This window comes from Ziziphus jujuba, chromosome 2 (genome assembly GCF_031755915.1).
Source record: "Ziziphus jujuba cultivar Dongzao chromosome 2, ASM3175591v1".
NCBI classification, from domain to species: Eukaryota; Viridiplantae; Streptophyta; class Magnoliopsida; order Rosales; family Rhamnaceae; genus Ziziphus; species Ziziphus jujuba.
The window spans coordinates 9,971,270-9,991,060 of NC_083380.1; the positions used below are offsets into that span (position 1 = coordinate 9,971,270).

Consider the following 19,791-nt stretch of genomic DNA (forward strand, 5'->3'; position numbering starts at 1 on the left):
ATCACAAATGCTTCTTTATCATCATTATCATCCTCTTGATGTGATTTTGGATAAATTTTGTGTAGATATAGTTAGGAATAGCTTTCAAGATAATGTGGAATTGAGAAGAAATGCCTCTTCCAAGGATCAATTTCAATCAAAAATTTTCATGATCTTTTTTGCAAGTTGAAGTCTCTTATGAAAATCTTGTTTTGTTCGGTTCCATGTTCAAATAGAAAATGTGATTCCCAACAACAAAGGTAACAACATATTGATCTGCTAAAAAGAAACAAACCCCTTCTACACGTATTTCATAGCCTGTTATTAATCTTCTAAACTTTGTCAATAATCTACCACAACCTCTTCATGTTGCAATAACGAAGCAACTGAGAAGTTGTTATATGATTTGTCACTTGCCTCCACTTATGTTCTTATCAATTTCTCATATTCATAACGTCCTCTTTACTTTTACTGACAAAAACTCATAAATTAAAATCTTCAAAATTAAAATTGAAAAAAGAAAAAAAAGAGATAGTATCCATTCAAACAGCAAACAAAATTTATAAAAATAATTTAAAAAAGACTTTCACATTTTCACATTTGAAAGTCAATCAATTTCAATTTCACATTTTCTATTTGAAAGTCAATCAATTTCAATCAAAAATTTTCATGATCTTTTTTGCAAGTTGAAGTCTCTTATGAAAATCTTGTTTTGTTCGGTTCCATGTTCAAATAGAAAATGTGATTCCCAACAACAAAGGTAACAACATATTGATCTGCTAAAAAGAAACAAACCCCTTCTACACGTATTTCATAGCCTGTTATTAATCTTCCAAACTTTGTCAATAATCTACCACCACCTCTTCATATTGCAATAACGAAGCAACCGAGAAGTTATTATATGATTTGCACTTGCCCCTAGGTGAACATTATGAGTATGAGAAATTGATAAGAACATACCTAGGGGCAAGTGCAAATCATATAATAACTTCTCGGTTGCTTCGTTATTGCAATATGAAGAGGTGGTGGTAGATTATTGACAAAGTTTGGAAGATTAATAACAGGCTATGAAATACGTGTAGAAGGGGTTTGTTTCTTTTTAGCAGATCAATATGTTGTTACCTTTGTTGTTGGGAATCACATTTTCTATTTGAAAGTCAATCAATTTCAATCAAAAATTTTCATGATCTTTTTTGCAAGTTGAAGTCTCTTATGAAAATCTTGTTTTGTTCGGTTCCATGTGATTTGTGACTTAGAATTCTTAAGCATAAGTTGCCGATTTCAAAGTTTCTTGAAAAAATGGATTTGAAATGGGTTTTGAGAATAAAAATGCAAAAAGTTACAATTGCATGGCCATTATAGGAAGAAAATAATGAAAAAGTTGATGGAAATTTGATATCAAAACAGAAGGAAAAGTGTTTGAGAAAGATGGTTCATTGTGATTCTTGCTTTAACTTTGCTTATATGGGTGATCCTGATCCCAAAGGCAAGGTAGGACACGGCAATTTTCTGGTTAGTCTAGTTTGGTGTTTTTTTTTTTTTTTTTTTTTTTTTTTGGGGCAAAGGAGTATTTTTCCATATTTATCCCTCTTCAATTATTGTTTTATAATTGTTATGGATGCAGAGAATAATATTTAGGATCAAAATTACCTTTCTTTTATCTTGTGTTTTTGGACACCCATCACAAATGCTTTTTATCATCACTTTCCTCTTGATTTGATTTGGATTCAATTAAATTTTGTGTAGATATGGTTAGCAATAGTTTCCAAGATGATGGTTGGATAGATGTAGTCTAAAAAATTCAGTTTCTAAAAAATAATATTCAAAGTGATCTCATCTAATCTGCATTTGTGTGATGTAAAGTTACACATCTATAGCCAAATACCTGCATAAGAAAAGTCCATTTTTGTAAGATTATGCATATTTTCCAGAGCATGACACTTCTGGTATTTTCCAAGTCATTTATTGCTTTTATTTATTGCAAAATTGGATTCTCTTTGGACACTAAACTAGCTGTCTAAGTATTTATTAGTACCTTCAGCAACCAAAGTTCATTCCCTGGGTATTTGTTAAACACTTTTAACCACAAACAAGATAACAAAAAAAAAAAATCCACTTATCTGGGACAAGTTATAGAGCATCTGTTTTGACCTAGTCTTTGATTGGATGGCAGAAAAACAATTTAACAATATATATATATATATATATGTAATATATATATACATACATACATATATATATAGATAGATAGAGAGAGAGAGAGAAAGAGAGAGAGAGAGAGAGATCTTTGTAAGAAGAATTTCTTAATCCATTAGCCTTATGTTTGGAGAACATGTTATTAGATGTGGAATTGAGAAGAAATGCCTCTTCTAAATTTAGTCATACCTATGATTTACTGCAAGATAGAGGAAAATGATTGTATCTCCTGTCTGCAAAAGTTTAAATGAATACATGTGAACTTAAAATAAATAGTGGCCCAATGTTCCTCCTACTATTATGATAGTGAAACTACCTACAAAAAATCCTGGTTGTTAATGACTAAAAGCATGTAACAAAATGTTGGGGGAGAAAATAATGACTTATACCATATGAAATGACTTCTACAAAACTTTTACATATATATATATATATAAATATATATATATATATATATATTTATAAAACATTCATACATTCAATGGGATCCACATATATAATAACCTATAAAACACTTTAACACCTATACACCTGACACTACTAACTTGGACAAGATAGCTCTTTCTCTAGGAGCCTACTCTACTCACTTTAATAGGTACACCACTTACACACACACATTAGACTCTACCAAAACTTTGCTCTCAGTCACACTAACCGAGAGCCTCCTTGGAGCTCCCTTGCTAGCTCACCAAGCAGGGAAGCCAAAGCTTCCTTTTATATTTGACAAAGTCGGTTGCTTTGGCCTACTCAAAGCTTCTAGACTTCTCTACTGTGTCCTTGCTCTCATCCTCAATTTTAGATATTTTTTTTCACAAATTCCAATGCTCGACTTCCAACCAAGTATATCAAATATACTAGTTAATTCTAGAATCTTCTAGGTCAATATTGACCCTTCAATTCTCCCCCTCAATATTGACTTCCCATTCTTTCTTTTCTTCTTGAGTGCTGAAAAATTATCCCATTCTTCCTTTGGTGTCTTGGCATCTCCAGTAGGCTTTGATATATTATCTCCTCGGTGGTAGTCTTAATTACCAACATGCCTTACCAGCTTTGATCATTTCACTTCATCAAAGCAGCAATATTTACTGGCGACATAATCGCCTCCAAGGATCTCCCAGAGATCCTATCCTTGCAAATAAAACTCCATATGCAACGACCACATATATTATAATTTATACCATTGAGCTTCCACATACCTTCCATCTTTTGAAGGTTACCTATCGTGGTTTGATGGTCCGCTCACACACCAAACAAGCTTGGTTCCAAACAACAAGCTCCACAATCTCAGATTGTGCACGATCATACGAAGCTCCTCCAACAATGGTTTTTAACCACCTTTTGCCATCGCAGTCCCAGACTGCCTCCATGTGTCACCGCGATCCTTGATCGCCTCGCAACTTTCATGGTCCTTGACCATCCTTTCTGGCACTCGTGGTCTTCAACCATTCACCACACGATTCTTGATCGTCTCCTTCAATATTGTGGTCACCAACGCTTATGCTTTGGTCCCTAACAAACTCTTACATACCAATCTTTTATACCAACCAAGACAACAAAACTAAATTACAAGACCCACTAAACTACCATTCCATTGGATCTAACGCCGCTCTGATACCAAATTGTTGGGGGAGAAAATAAATCAATTCTCGTATATTAATAATTTAAAAAAAATACATAAACACACTATAAAATACTCATATATGCAGTAGGACCCACATACACAATAACCTTTTAGACACCAACACATAAACACCTAACATTATTTACTAACTATAACATGAGAGCTCTCTCTCTCTCTCTTTCTCTCTCTAGGAGCCTACTCTACTCAATTGAGTAGCTCTTTCACTCACACCAACCGAGAGCCTCCTTGGAGCTCACTTGTGTAGCTCACCAAGCAGGGAAGCCAAAGCTTCCTTTTATACTTGACAAAGTCGGTTGCTTTGGCCTACTCAAAGCTTCTAGACTTCTCTACTGTGTCCTTGCTCTCATCCTCAATTTTAGATATTTTTTTCACAAATTCCAATGCTCGACTTCCAACCAAGTATATCAAATATACTAGTTAATTCTAGAATCTTCTAGGTCAATATTGACCCTTCAATTCTCCCCCTCAATGTCGACTCTCTTGATTGATTCTCTATTCACCATGTTGAGCATTTCTCTTAACTTTGTAAGCTTGGTAATATTGAGTGCTTTAGTGAATAAGTCTACTGGTTGATCTTCTGTTTTAACGTGTTGCATTTTAATTTCTTCTAGCAGTACTTTTTCTCTGATAAAATGATAATGTATCTCCACATGTTTTGTCCTTGCATGAAATACCGGATTCTCCGCCAATTGTATTGCTGATTGGTTATCACAATGGAGAGAAACTGCATAGTCAACTTGTTGATGTAAATCTTTAAGTAGTTGTCTTAACCACATACCTTCTTGGCCTGCCATAGCAGCTGCTCTATATTCTGCTTCTGTAGTTGACAGAGACACAGTTGGTTGTCTTTTACTGCACCAAGATACTGCTCCTGAACCAAGGCTGAATATATATCCAGTAGTCGATCGTCGTGTATCATGATCTCCTGCATAGTCGGCATCACAGTAACCAACCAACTTGCATTCCTCTCCTCTTTTATATAGAAGCCCCAAGTTTATAGTGCCTTTAACGTACCTTAATATTCGTCGGACTGCTTCCAAGTGAGGTTTCTTTGGACTTTGCATATACCGACTTACAACTCCAACTGCAAATGAAATATCTGGCCGCGTCAGTGTTAAATAGATAAGACTTCCTACCAATTGTTGGTACATAGTAGCATCCTCCAAGTCTTTTCCTTCATATGCAGATAGCTTAGCATTCACCTCCATTGGAGTTGATATTGGCTTGCAGTCCAACATTCCAAATTTTTGTAATAGATTCTTTGCATACTTTTGTTGACCAAGAAATAAACCTTTCTCTGTTCGGTCAACTTCGAGTCCAAGGAAGTGCTTGAGCTCCCCAAGTTCCTTCATCTGGAAGCGAACTGATAAATTTCTCTTTGTTTGAGAGATTTCATCTTCATGATCTCCTGTGATAATTAAATCATCCACATATACTAGCACTATTGCTAGTTTTGTTCCTTCAGTCTTCACAAATAAACTAGAATCTGCAGAAGATACTATATATCCACTTTGAAGAAGGAACTCTGCAATCTTACCGTACCATGCCCGCGGAGCTTGTTTTAGACCATAAAGTGCCTTCCTTAGCTTGCACACGTACTCTGGATTAGTTTTGCTTTCAAAACCCTTTGGCTGTATCATATAAATTTCTCTGTCTAGATCTCCATTCAAGAAGGCATTCTTCACGTCCATCTGCCACAGCTTCCAGTCTTTACTTGCTGCAAGTGCTAGTAGAACACGTACGGTAGTGATCTTTGCTACTGGACTAAACGTCTCATCATAGTCTAGTCCATATTGCTGTGAGAATCCTCGTGCGACTAAACGAGCTTTATATCTTTCAATTGATCCATCATGATGAGTTTTTATCTTATAAACCCATTTACAGGATATGGGTTTTACAGTTTTAGGTTTAGGCACCAAATCCCAAGTTTGATTTTGATTTAATGCAGAAATTTCTTCTTCCATAGCCTTTCTCCATTCATGATATTTAGATGCTTCTTCATATGATGTAGGTTCTTTTATATCCTCCAGTTCTGTTATTACTACATTAGCGTACCTGGGATTTGGTCTTCGTTGTCTACTTGATCTTCTTGGTTGTGGAGTTGTCTCTTCGTCATTTTGTTGAAGATTCGACCCGATGTTCTCTGGTATTCCTTGATGTACACCAGACCGCCAGGGACTTTGAGATGATATCGTAGGCTCGTATGCTACAGTCGGCTCGTCTTCTCCTTCATTTGTTGGCTGGCATGCTTCATATTCTTGCTCCCCCATATTTTGTTGCAGCTTGACCTCAATCTCCTTTGAATTTGGCAACTCTGTATTTTGAGGTGCCCACCAAGAAGATGCTTCATCGAACACCACATTTCGTGAAGTATAACATCGTCCAGTATTAGGGTCACAACATCTCCACCCTTTTCTTTGGCTATCATATCCGACAAAAATGCATCTTATTGCCTTCTTATCAAACTTCATGCGTAAGTGAGAAGGCACAAACACATAGCAGACACAGCCAAAGATTCGAAAGTGGCTTACTGTGGGTTTTATGTTCCACAGTTTTTCAAAGGGTGAGAGGAATCCTAACTTTGCTTGAGGGAGCCTATTAATCACATGAGCTGCTGTATTCATGCACTCAGCCCAAAATCTTCCTGGAACACTTTTTGCATGTAGCATGCTCCGACATGTTTCTGCAAGATGTCGGTTCTTTCTTTCCGCAATACCATTTTGTTGCAGAGTATTTGGACACGTCAATTGATGTCTTATTTTGTATTCTCTTAAATATTGTATAAATTCTCTTGAGGTATATTCTCCCCCATTATCTGTGCGTAGGCATTGTATCCTTTTGCCTAATTCTCTTTCTACCTTTTCCTTAAATTGCTTAAATTTTGAAAAGGTCTCAGATTTTTCTTTCATAAAGAAAACCCAGACGTACCTTGAAAAATCGTCAATGAATGTCACCATATAATGCATGCCTCCAACTGATGACTGCTTGATACGCCCGAAGACATCAGAGTGAATGAGTTGCAGAGGCTCCTTTGCTTGGAACTTTGAATCTTCAAATGGTAGTTGATGTGCTTTGCCATATTGACACCCTGCACAGATTGTGTCGACACCGACATCGAGTTGGGGAAGACCCTTGAGCATTGACTTTTTCATCATCACCTTCAACTTTTTGTAGCTGACATGTCCTAACCGTGCGTGCCAAAGGTCTGATGTCTCATTCCTTCTTGTCTTGTTTACATAGGCAGACTCTGCTGACATCACATAGATAGATTCCAATCGCCGCCCCTTCATTGTTGGTGTACCAGAGATTTTAAGGTCTCGATACACCTTAACATCCTCAGGTCCAAACAATACATAATTTCCTGAAGTTGTTAGTTGAGCTACTGACAGCAAATTCTTCTTCATTCCTGGCACATGATAGACATCTTGCAGTTGAACTTGATGGCAACTAAAACGAGGCATGATTGCTGCCTTACCAACGTGAGCTATCGGCAATCTTGAGTCATTTGCCGTCACCACCATACGCCCTCCTTTATACTCTGTCATGCTTTGCAGCTTCTCTTTATCTCCCGTCATATGATTTGAACTTCCAGAGTCTATAATCCAATCATTTTTATATCATACATATAATTAAGATTGAAACTTAACCACATGCACTATATGATTCCAATTCAAGATATCCCACAGGAAATCGTGTGTATAGTATATGTATCTTTAAGTTCCGTTTTCCCCTCCATCAAACTTAAAGCGAACATACCATCAAAATATGAATAAATTAGTTAGAACAATAAGTTACAATAAGTTTTCTTAAGTTCTAAAAACTAATCCAATAGATGCTCTGAGATACTTCATTGATTAGTAAAAGAAATATGCTATAGCTTTTACCTAAATTCATTGACGAGTGAATGTATTTCTTTTGTTATTTTTTTTGAATTAATGACTACAAGCATGTAAGAAAACATATAAACACAAAGAGCGTAAAATCACATCATACATATAAGTACGAATGAAATTTAACCACATGCACTATTTGACTGTAGAATCAAGATAACTTGCAGGAAATCGTATGTATACGATAAGACGGTGCTTCAACCATGTCATCAAAAGCAAATGAACTACTCCTTTGATCCGGTGAATGATATGTATTTGTTTGTTCAATTGTCCCCTACATCGAACTTAAGCAAAGATACCATCAAAATATGAACAAATTAGTTAGAACAATATGTTTTCTTAAGTTCAAAAAACTAATCCATTTTAGTTTGGACGGCAACCAGTGTGGCACGGTAGAACATAAATGAAGAACGAAAATACGTGTAGAATGTTTTTATTAATGGTGAGGAATCGAAATTCCATGTGTTCCATGACAGGGTTATATAATATGCAGAAAGAGGATGTCACTGCATGGAGACCCTTTCTGTGCTTTCATTTTTTTTTTTTTTTTTCCCCTTCTTAAAATGGTGGAGGTAACATGAAGAGGTTGGGGCTTTTGCATTTGTGTTTTTTTTTTGCTTTTAGTCACACTAACAACTATTATTATAATGAACATATATATTGTTACAAAATACATTACAGAACAATATAGAATTTTGTTTTTCTCTCTGAAGTTAGCTCCCTAATTGAAAATTATGTTGCCAGGCTAACTGACACCAAATTATAATATTTCCTGAACTATCCAAGGAAACTAAACATTTACACATGAATTCCTACAGAAAACAAAAAGAGAAACCTGCAATTTAAGAAACTTTTTTGCACTGTTTAATGCTTATTCAGTCTAAAGACTGAAATTCATATATCTGAGGAAATTAAGAAGATTGAATTGTGTATAACAAATTGATTTGAGAGTACTAGCTTTGGCCCATCAAATCCTTGTGGCCTAAGTTTCACCGGGAATGAAACTTCAGCCCTCCATCCAAATACAAGCCAGGTAAAAGTTTTACCAACGTTTCACTTTAAAATTGTTACCTTAGTGTTTATGGTAGGGAAATCTTTGTATAGATCAGAACCTTTTTGCTTGATATATAAAGCAGGAAATGATAGAGAAAGAGATTCAGTACTTAATAAGGAATTTCGTTGACTTTATTCTAATCTTACAGTAACCTTAAAAATAGTCAACTTTCTTACAGAAAACATATACTGGTCCAGGAATCAGCAATCCCATAACGGTGTTCAAAGTCCTAGACATTAGCTACCTATGATATTACCTACCTACCTAAAATCATTTAGCCAAGCCTGTGACATTCCAAATATCTCACATGTCATTCAGGTCACTCTCCTTTATTATCTTAGATTTTTTTTTTTTTTTAAAATTTCTTGATTAAATAAGGAAAATGACACGAGTAGTCTAAAGATAGCATATTTCTTATGATCAAAATTAGAAAAAAAGATATGAATTTACTAGAACCAGATTGGTGTCATATCGGAAACTACTTTTATGATATGAAAGAAAATAAATGAACTAACCATTCTCCAATATATCCAGAAAAAAATAAGTAAATTTATGCATTTGGACTCTAAAATACTCCTCATAAATTGAATTTACTCGCATTGCTGCAAATATATATTCATGTAGGCATTTGTAGTTTCAAAGAACAAAAAAGGTTTATTGGTTTTCTTTTACTCCTGTTCTATTGTTATTGCTCTTAAATTTGTTTTGTCATCAGCCTGGTTGTGCAAATTTTCAATGCACCTCATTACTAATACCTTCACCATGTAAAAGGCTTCACTGTCAGACACAATTGACAAATACATAGTGTTTCTCTTCCATTGTGGGATCTCTGTTTCTATCATACTAGCATGTTTTTTTAAGATGTTATATTAAGTAGCAAGCCTAGCTCTTGTGGAAGAAAATCACACAAATATTAAAAACCAAAGCAACATAACAGATGAACCTTCACAACAAACAAGCACTGACGCACAAATCCTGCTTATACTAGCTTTTTTATTAAGTGTCATTGCGGTAAAAGAAATACTTCTCCATTTCGCGGCTACAATCTGCGCAGATCACCGTCCCGGAGACATCCAAATTCCCTGGCATGACCAGGTGATTGCAGTGTTCTCTGGTGCGACGTCTTTTCAGTTCATCAACAATTGCAGGCACCAAACCCAACTCCAAAGCTTTAATTTGCCAAGAATTAAATTCATTGAGGGTCGAAACAGCCAACTTTCCAGTGGCTCTGGCCATCTCAGCTGCTCCTCTGCAGAGCATCATCCATCCTTGGTCACTGCCATCATAGCCAAGTATGGTCTGGATTTCCTTCATAATCTGATCGTTCTCAACAGTCTTGCCATGTCTAGTCTTTGAGATCTGCATGCTCTCTAGCCGGGTCCAGAAGAACCAGGTGGATGTGTAATCAGGCCAGAAGAGACTAAGTTTTTCCTCCTCAATAACTTCATATATTCTCTCAAACCTCTTCTTGGAAGTGTTGCTTTTTCCAGCATAAATCAATTCTATGGTTATGTTAAAGAGCTTTTGCAACATTTTTTGCTTTGGTTGTGAAATCCCTGATCCAGTCAGTATTATCACCTCCGTACACACATATGTATATATTTTCTTTTATCTGTAAAAAAAAATAAAATAAAATAAAATAAAAAAAGAGCAGCAATATCATATTGTTATTCTCCAAAAATATAAATGACAAATTGACAATTATATATGTACATGGGTTCTTGATCATATGAATTCTGCTTTTGTTTTGCATTGGACGGGGGGTTTTAGAGAAGTGTTGTGTACTACTCTGTATATGAATGCATGAGCTGGAAGTTTCTTGAGGATATAGACGAAAAAAAAAAAAAAAAAAAAGTAAATACCCATTCTAGTATATCTTCTTCAATTCCATCAACAAGTAGCTCAAGTCTCCATCTCTCTGCCCTCCAGATTGCTTGCTCTTTCTCATCACTGAAAGGAAAGGCCGAATTGCCCCAAATCCAAACCATATGGTATGCATTTTTGGAGGATACCTTTCCTAGTGGATCCAATGCCACTAGAATCGTTTCTTATCAAAATTCCAGTACTCTTTGATATACCTGATCACCGTCGGTTCGATTACCAGAGGGGTGGTCACGGTGTACCATGGCATCACTGCCTGCAACTCAGCAAATTTGTATTGATTTTGTTCCTGCCAACCGTTTAGCTTGCCCACAACAGGGATCCAGACCATTTCACATTGAATATCATGCCTCATCCCATACACATTGACAACCACTTCAATTTCTTTAGAGGGGAGATTGAGATCCGATATTATCAGTAGCACATGCTTTCTTCTTAGTACGTCAATTGACACTGGTCTCTATCAGCAGAATTATACATGTTCAGTTCCATATTACATAAGAATTATGAAAGCAGAGAATTTTCAGAGAGAGATTTAAGAACAAAATTACCTTTTCCATGTCATTACCAATCACTAGTACTTTACTTTCGTTTTTAGGAGAAAGCAATGCCCTGATAACCTTCGAGTTGTCTAGGTGGCTGCTTTCAAAGATGCGTATCAGATTTCTATATTCTTCATCGTCTTTCATCTCACCTGTGTCCCATGTGAAAGTTGTTTCAGCACATTAGGTTCAATTGTTGGAAGCAAACTCAGGAGAGATTGACTTCTATAAGTGAAACTTCTCTATGATAAACATCACCCCCAAATTTTATTCCTTGAAAAAGAACATGACCAGGTTAGCCATTCAGTTTTTAAGTAGAAGATTAATGAATCTTTTGTGTCAATTCCTCTCTTTCCTTGCTTTTTTTGTATATAAAAAATTATTATTCATAAAAAAAAAAAAGTGCAGAGAGAGCTTTAAACAACATAAAAATCAGATTCTGGTTTATGCCAGCTACAAAATTCCTGGTTTAATGAGAGCATATGAGATCATATCCAAAAGAGAAATCATATTAGATATACCACTGCTTCACTAATTATTGGTTTAGTTATGCATATCAAAGAGGGTGGGCCTAGAATGAATCTATCCAATATCCAGTCCATTCAATTAAAGGAACAGAATTGATATAAAACCCAACAAATATTTTATTCTATCCATACATTTCCACAATAATATATAAATAGTTTCATTTATTTGTAATTTCCATAACTTTTGAGCATTGTGTTTTCCTCAAATATTTCTCATGGAATCAACACTATCCTATGTCAGTACTTGGAGAATAATAATATCCAGAAGTGCTGTACTATCTTTGTAAAAACGAATGAAACATGAATCCAACACCTCTGATTTAATGAGGCAGGAGCTCAAAATACTAAGCTACTCCATTAATCAAATTTAGGCAAGCTGTATGACCCTAATCCAGGCATTATAAGTGTCATTGACATGATGCCGTTACAAGTGTTCCATAATCTTAGCAATTTTCAAGACTCGGGATCAAACGAAGGTGGAATATACACTTGGAAAATGATGAGCAGGAATCAATAAGCACTGGATTTGGGATGAGAAAAAGAAAACACATCAAGTTCTTCAAGAGAACGGTTTTCACTTTCTCTAAAGTCCCGGGCTACATGAATTCCAAAATTTATTATAGAATGAAGATTCACGGGCACCAATGATATACTTCATGTCTCTCCCAAACATTAAAAGATGTAAATAATCTAAGAAACGAGGAAAAAACTGATTTTAACTGAAAAGCTTAAAACCATTATGCATCTATTTATGAGAAAGTAGCAATGCCTAGTGACAATTAGAGACTTAACAATCAGGTAATAACAACTTGCTATCAAATTAGTTATTTACAAGTAACTGTACCAACTAAGCTCTCGAGCAGTCCACATAGGAAGTATAACTTTCTTGATCAGGGGCCAAAAAAGAAAAAAAAAAAAAAAAAGCCATTATCTATGTATAGTACCAATGAGAAAGTTTAGAAGCATAAAAGGCTTCAAGCTTCAAAATTTGGGCTGCAATTATCAACCTAATAAACAAACTCACTAATGATGAATAACATAGGTTATGCAATTATATCATTTTCACACATTAAAATAGGAAATCAGTTTATCTCTGTCTGAAAGTAGAATTAACATAGTGATTCTAGCCAAAAGTCATTCAATATAAAACCAAGAAAAAAATTGTATAGAGAACCAGATATAAAGAATGAGGAAAATGCACAAAGCTCGTATGTTAAAAAAATGTGATTATATTAAAACTTTGATAATCAAAGACAAGAATGCAACTTTGAGCCACTAACATAAAGTTGTTGGACTAAAATAACACATAAATCTTATTCTTATCTCGATTATTTTCCATTCCTGTAATTCAAGCAAGAAGACTCACAATTTCGTTCAAATTTCCAGAAAACTGAACGCTAGTAATTAATCTACCTACATAAAGATCATATTTCCTGATAATTAAATAAAAATATACATCAAAAACTTCTTTAACAAGTTGATGAATCCTTAATCTAAGATTACCTCCACGACAACAGCATCAAGCTCTCGCCTTTCGACGAAGACGCTTCCCAAGCTTCTTATACGTATGATTGTTCATCTTCCTCTTCCTCTTCTTCTTCGAACTATCAGCCCAAACCGTCCGGGCATCATCATTGGATGCCACCTCCTCTCTCTCGGGCACACCCAAATTCTCAGCCCAAGTCGCAGAAACAGGATTCAAGCAATACCCAAATGGAAAATTGGGGAAAGCACCTAGAAGCTTCTTCATCCTTGTCTCCTCCGCTACTAGTAGTAGCCAAAAGAGAAATCTGGTTTTCTGTTAGCTCCGGTTTGAAAGCGTTGGGAGCGAAGAGAACGTCCGGGTTTCGGTAGAAGATGAGCTTCGAGTGCCGTACCGATGCTAAAAGTGGCTCTGTTTTTGGTTAACGTATGCACGAGGCTCGCCATTGTCCGCCAACTAAGGTTTCCAGAGGAAAAAAACAGTGAAACTCCCCCAAGAGAGTTTTAGCGCTGCGAAGAAGACGAACGCGACGGCGGCGTTTAAGGAAGACGTATGACTACGAAATCGTGAATGATCTCCTTCCGTTGCCCGATTGTAAAAAAGATGCCATTTAAACGACATCGTATTACCCATGCCCGAGAAACCGACCCGAGAACCGAATTCTCCAAATGGCATGAGAAAAAGGGCAAAAATTTGCGCGGGAGGACCAAATTCAAACTCGAAAAGTGGACTGAAGCCAAACGAAGACGAGGCTTTGCTTCCCTCAAAATTAATCTTACATAAAATGAAGGCAATTTTTATTAGGGCTTTTGATCGCAATTGATGCCTGATATTTGTTTTATTGTAGGCCTCAAATATGTTTTGCTAGGAAGTAGGTTGATCTGTTGCATCGATTGGAATGGGGGAGATCTGGATTAATGTTTTCTTGGACGGGATGTCTTGATTATTGCTTTTATGGAGCTATATATCATAACATCGATATGTAGGGATCTCCAACTTGATGTCATGATGGTTTTGCTTGCAGGTGATGTTTGATATTGTCAATGGACTAGATAATACTACCTGCTATGTCCATTCAGAACCTTGGGAGACTTGTGCATGCATGGATCTATCGAAACCGAGTTTTAGCATTGCTGTTAAGATAGTGAAATTAGTTCATGTGATTAAAACTATGTCTAAACCTGGTTGTGAAAGGTGGTTTTCTAATGATCATACTTTCATTTTGGTCTCTCCTTTCTTTATCTATTTTGTCTATCTATATGCAAACTAGAATCAACATGTCTCCTTAATAAATATTTCCACCAATAGACTGAATACTAAAAAATATTTTAATCCTATGTGTAAGAGTCAACACACCTCCGCATTTTGATTGTAAATACCAAGCCAAGTTCATCCAGGGTCATTAGTCAAACCCATGATCACTTGCTTGGATTTCTAGCTTTTGTTATACAAAATAGTACCATTATGATTACTCGCATATTTTGATGTATATTACTGTCGAAATGAAAATGGCTTAATAAGCTCTTTAGAGGGGGATGACTAGTCGGCGAGTTGTTGAGCTAGACCACTAGCATAGATGAGAACTCTTGATAGCATACTTGTAAACCTCTTTGCTGTTCTCTCCATCGAGATCGAATAAGATGAACGCATTTCCATTTCATTGTGTTGTTGCCTTGTTTACTGACCCTTTTTCTAACGATTGTGATTACATACTTTATTTTATTGCTTGCTTGGTACTTGCACAATACTAATATCGTGTGGGTTATTTGCTTGCGAGGGATATTAAAGGTTGGCTTACTACTTGCAAGGGGCGAGTAAGCACTGCATGGCTTTGTTGCACACTTAGAACAGTGGGACCGTGACAGTTGATATCAGAGCGGGGTTGGGAGTCACTCGCATAGGATGCCGAAGCTGACAAACGAAATGCTGTTCGATACCATCAACTAGCAGCTCGGGGAGCTTGCTGACGTTGTAGATGCACATATCAAAGGCCACAATTGGCAAGAGGTCTTTGAAAAGATGGAGACAATCGATGACATAGCTAGTCGAGTGAGCGCACTTGAGAGGAAACAAACCTCGTGGGGGAATACTAGTCCTTCGAGCTCTACTGCAGGCAAGCAAGATGTGGAAGAGGCCATAGACAGCCTAATGGCTACGGTGAACGAACTGACGAAGGACTTTCGAGCCACGTGGAAGCATGAAAGATGGAAATGGGGTAGATAAATACCAAGCTTGCCATCACCATGCGAGGGGTGGAAAATCGACCTGCTGTCCCAATGGGCGGGGACTATGGATGAGTGAAAGTGCCTTAGCCCTAAGCGTATGGAGGGGCACGCGATGCGAAAGAGCTCGAAAACTTTTTGTTTGACATGGAACAATATTTTCGAGTGATAAAACTAGATTCAGAGGAAATGAAGGTGACCATGGCTACAATGTACCTAACTAATGATGCAAAGCTGTGCTGGCGATCTAAATACGAAGATATTAAGGACAACAGATGCGTCATTGACATATGGGACCAACTACAGAAGGAACTCAAAACCAATTCCTTCCCGAGAACGTGGAGTACATTGCCCATCGACATTTGAGAGAGTTGAGACAGACCGGTAATGTGAGGGACTACGTGAAAGCGTTCTCGGCATTCATGCTCAATATACATGACATGTCTGAGAAGGATAAACCCTTTTACTTCCAGGAAGGGCTGAAACCTTGGGTCAGGATGGAACTTCAACGACAGAGGGTACAAGATTTAGCCTCAGCGCTAGGGGTAGCAGAGCGCCTAATGGACTATTCAACAAAAAGCCCCACCAATAGAAGGCCCCAACTGCCTCTTTCGAATGCCAATAGCGGTAGACCCTTCAGGCCTACCAATCTCACAAGACCTAGGGGAGGCGACAACAAAAAACCTTCGAGCATGAGAGACCCTCCATCTCGAAACCCCAATGCATTCAGATTTAGACCTCGACCTATGACATGTTTCTTATGTAATGGTCCCCACAAAGTGGCCGAATGCCCCCACAGGACCGCTTTTAGTGCTCTACAAGCATCTATTTGCTCCCAAGAGCATGAAGGAGGGCGAGAGGAGGCAGTAGAAGAGGGAGAAGATGGCGCATAAGTGGGAGCGCTGAGATTCTTTAATGCCCTTAATGGATAAGTCATTTAGGCCACGATGACCAATGAGAAAGGTCTTATGTTCGTGGAGGCAGCGATAAATAGGAAGGCCGCAAAGAGTGTGATGGTGGACACAAGTGCCATCCATAACTTTTGTTCAGAGATTGAAGCTCGAAGGTTAGGCCTACTTTTGTAAAAGGATGTGGGGCAAATGAAAGCAATAAATTCCAAAGCCTTACCTACGGTGGGCCTGGAAAAACAAGTGCATCTCAAGTTGGGAACTTGTGAGGACCGGGTGGATTTGATTGTATTACCAATGGATGACTTTGATGTCATCTTAGGAATGAACTTCCTAATGAAGAAGAAGGCAATCCCTATTCCCGTCGTTAACAGCCTTTTGATGATGGTGGAACAAACGGGAGTAGTTCCTATACAGAGGAAGCAACAGAACAACCCCAAACTTCTATCGGCTCTCCAATTCAAGAAAGGGGTGAGACGCAAAGAACCCTCTTACATAGCATTGATGGTAGTAAGAGAGGGTGAAGATGATGAAACTACCCCTTCTATGGTGCTGGATGCCTTGAAATCTTTCGACGATGTGATGCTAGACAACTTACCGAGGAACCTACCTCCCCAACGAGATATTGACCACAAAATTGAACTGATACCGAGAGTGAAACTTTTAGCAAAAGCACCTTATCGAATGGCCCCTCCTAAGCTCGCAGAACTACAGAAGCAACTTAGGGAGCTTTTGGAAGCAGGGTTCCTGAGACCCTTGAAGGCACCTTATGGTGCTCCGGTATAATTCCAGAAGAAGAAAGATGGAAGTTTGCACCTATGCGTAGATTACCGATCGCTGAACAAGGTCACGGTACGAAACAAATACTTGATCCCTTTAATAGCTAACTTGTTCAACCAGTTAAGTGGAGCCAAATTCTTCACTAAATTGGATTTGAAATCAAGATATACCAGGTGAGAATTGCTGAAGGAGATGAAGAGAAAACCACCTGCGTCACACGATACAGAGCCTTCGAATTCTTGGTGATGCCTTTTGGGTTGACGAATGCACCGGCAACATTTTGCACTCTCATGAACCAGGTATTTCGAGACTTCCTTGATAAATTTGTGGTGGTGTACCTTGACGACATTGTAATCTTTAGTCCTACCTTAGAAGAATATGTCAAACACATTCGAATGGTATTCCAAAGACTCTGAAAAAATCAATATTTGTGAAGAAGGAAAAATGTGCATTTGGCAAGAGACGAATCAAGTTTCTGGGATATATCATCGAGGAGGAGAAGATCCGTATGGACATGCAGTAGGTAAAAGCCATCCAAGAGTGGAAAACTAACAGGACCCGCCCTAAAAACCCTCCCAAGAACTCCCGGGTGATCCTGCTTAGTGAAGTCCCACTGGACAACTCCTAGAAAATATCCAATGGAACCTCATCTTAAAACGTAGATAATCAAACACCATCATTAACACTAATACCTCAATATATATATATATAAATAAGTACACAACCAGCTTACTGTACTACAGGCCATAACTACACACATGAGTACCATGGTCTCTACTGAGTCCTATAATTACAATCAGAGCATTCTAAGAGTGTCGACAAAGTCTATAAGTACAAATAAGTAATAAATAAGTCCAGAAGATAACAATATGTGAAGAAAAGATAAATACGGCTGCTGTAGTGGAAGGAAATAAGCGATAAGCTATGCGCGAGGTAGACTGCTACTAGCTGCCTGGGCCTAGGGGAACGAATTTAAAACAATAAAACGTGAGATAAAGAAATCTCAGTGAGTGGCATAGTATAATAGAAAAATAATGATTTATTTTTGAAAATTTTTTCTCTCAAGACCTCTTATTCCACTCGTTGAAAAGTTTCCCGTTTAAAAATTATTTCATAAAACCCAAACTTGTACCCCAATTAATATCATAAAAACCAACGCTCAAAAGTATGAATGAACGATCATTGTAATATTATGAAATGTCTCAAATCAAGATATAAATATTTAAGCATACACTATAATAAATATAGTTCCACCAAATAAATATGAAAATGCAGGAATCACCCCAATATTTGTAAATCAACAATGTACCATACGATGACATATGTAAAACATATACAATGTACCATACGATGTACCAATATACAAACCATGGGATGCACCTATCTCACGACCCTCAATATATGAACGGTGTCGTGGAAATAATAAATAACCGTCAGGACGTACCCAACCTCACGGTCCGTGGCAATAATAAACCGTTAGATGATACCAACCTCACGGCACCGTGACAATAATAATAAACCGTCGAATAAACCCGACCTCACAGTCCATGGTAATAATAGATAACCGTTCGATGAAACCAACCTCATGGCACCGTGGTAAATCCAGCGCGCGGTAATATAATATAATATAATACTGATCCAAGATATTGGCATTACATGGTACATCAATTTAAAAATAACCAATACAGTATACATGAAACAATTTTGTAAGATTATAAATATACTTTTCCAAAGGATACTATATCATAAATCATAATTTAACATTTAAACTTCCCCCGCTTAATTAAATACTTCAAAATCTCAAAACATCATTTTATACGAAAACCAGAAATACCACAATGAAATATATTCACCATAAACAAATTTTAAGCACATAAAATTATAAAATATTTGATCGTGCTTAAAATTATATGATTTTCAATCTGGTTTCTCAAACCAAATAGTTTCCAAAATGATTTAAAATCTCAATTTAATTACCAAGATATTTAAATACCACAAGTCCATTTATGGACCCATTACAATTGAAAATTATTTAAAATATTATCAAAAGTCACATAAAATGATAACACATATATGTGAAAGCAAATATTTATATATGCAAAAAACAACATTTCAATCAAATGATATATATGTGAAATATTCAAACCACATATATATATATTATACTATATGCCCAAAACATTTAAAAATTGTATAACCACTCACAGTATTGTAGATGCTCATGCCTGCTCCTTTACAGGATTGCCTCCAGGCTCAACTCGAATGCCTGTAATATAATAAAATATTCCTCAGGCTCCAAACAACTAAACCAGAGACACTTGTATAACCCAAATGTCTCAAAATGATTTATAGTACTACAAAATTGCATAAATTGTACACCGGACAGTCTAACTATACCGCGTGTCCTTAGGACCCAATACCCAAAATTGGGGATTTTCACCCGAAGCCTAATATTTTGAAATTGAACCATTTAATAGGTCCTAATAATATCCAATTTCACTAATTCAACTCCAATTTTAACTAATTTGACTAATTTTGTCCAAACACAGTCTCCAATTTATCCGAAAATTAACTAGTTGATTCAAAAATGGAAAAATTATCAAACGACCTCCAAAATTCACAAAATTTATATTGACGGAAAGACCAAGAGACAACGAACTCATCAATATGCTCACTTTGGTCCAAAG

The 19,791-nt window shown here is 36.8% G+C and overlaps 1 long non-coding RNA gene across 2 annotated transcripts; it reads right to left on the reverse strand.

The window, feature by feature from the left end:
- Window positions 1-9,357: 9,357 nt before the first annotated feature.
- Window positions 9,358-13,789, reverse strand: LOC132800442 (uncharacterized). 2 transcript variants are annotated; one of them, XR_009635549.1, is made up of 4 exons: window positions 13,215-13,789; window positions 11,194-11,457; window positions 10,624-11,102; window positions 9,358-10,373 (listed from the first exon to the last, which is right to left on the reverse strand). It is a non-coding gene; the product is annotated as an uncharacterized LOC132800442 (long non-coding RNA). The 2 variants fall into 2 exon arrangements; XR_009635550.1 differs by having other exon boundaries at window positions 9,360-10,373; window positions 11,194-11,336.
- Between the last annotated feature and the right edge of the window lie 6,002 nt (window positions 13,790-19,791).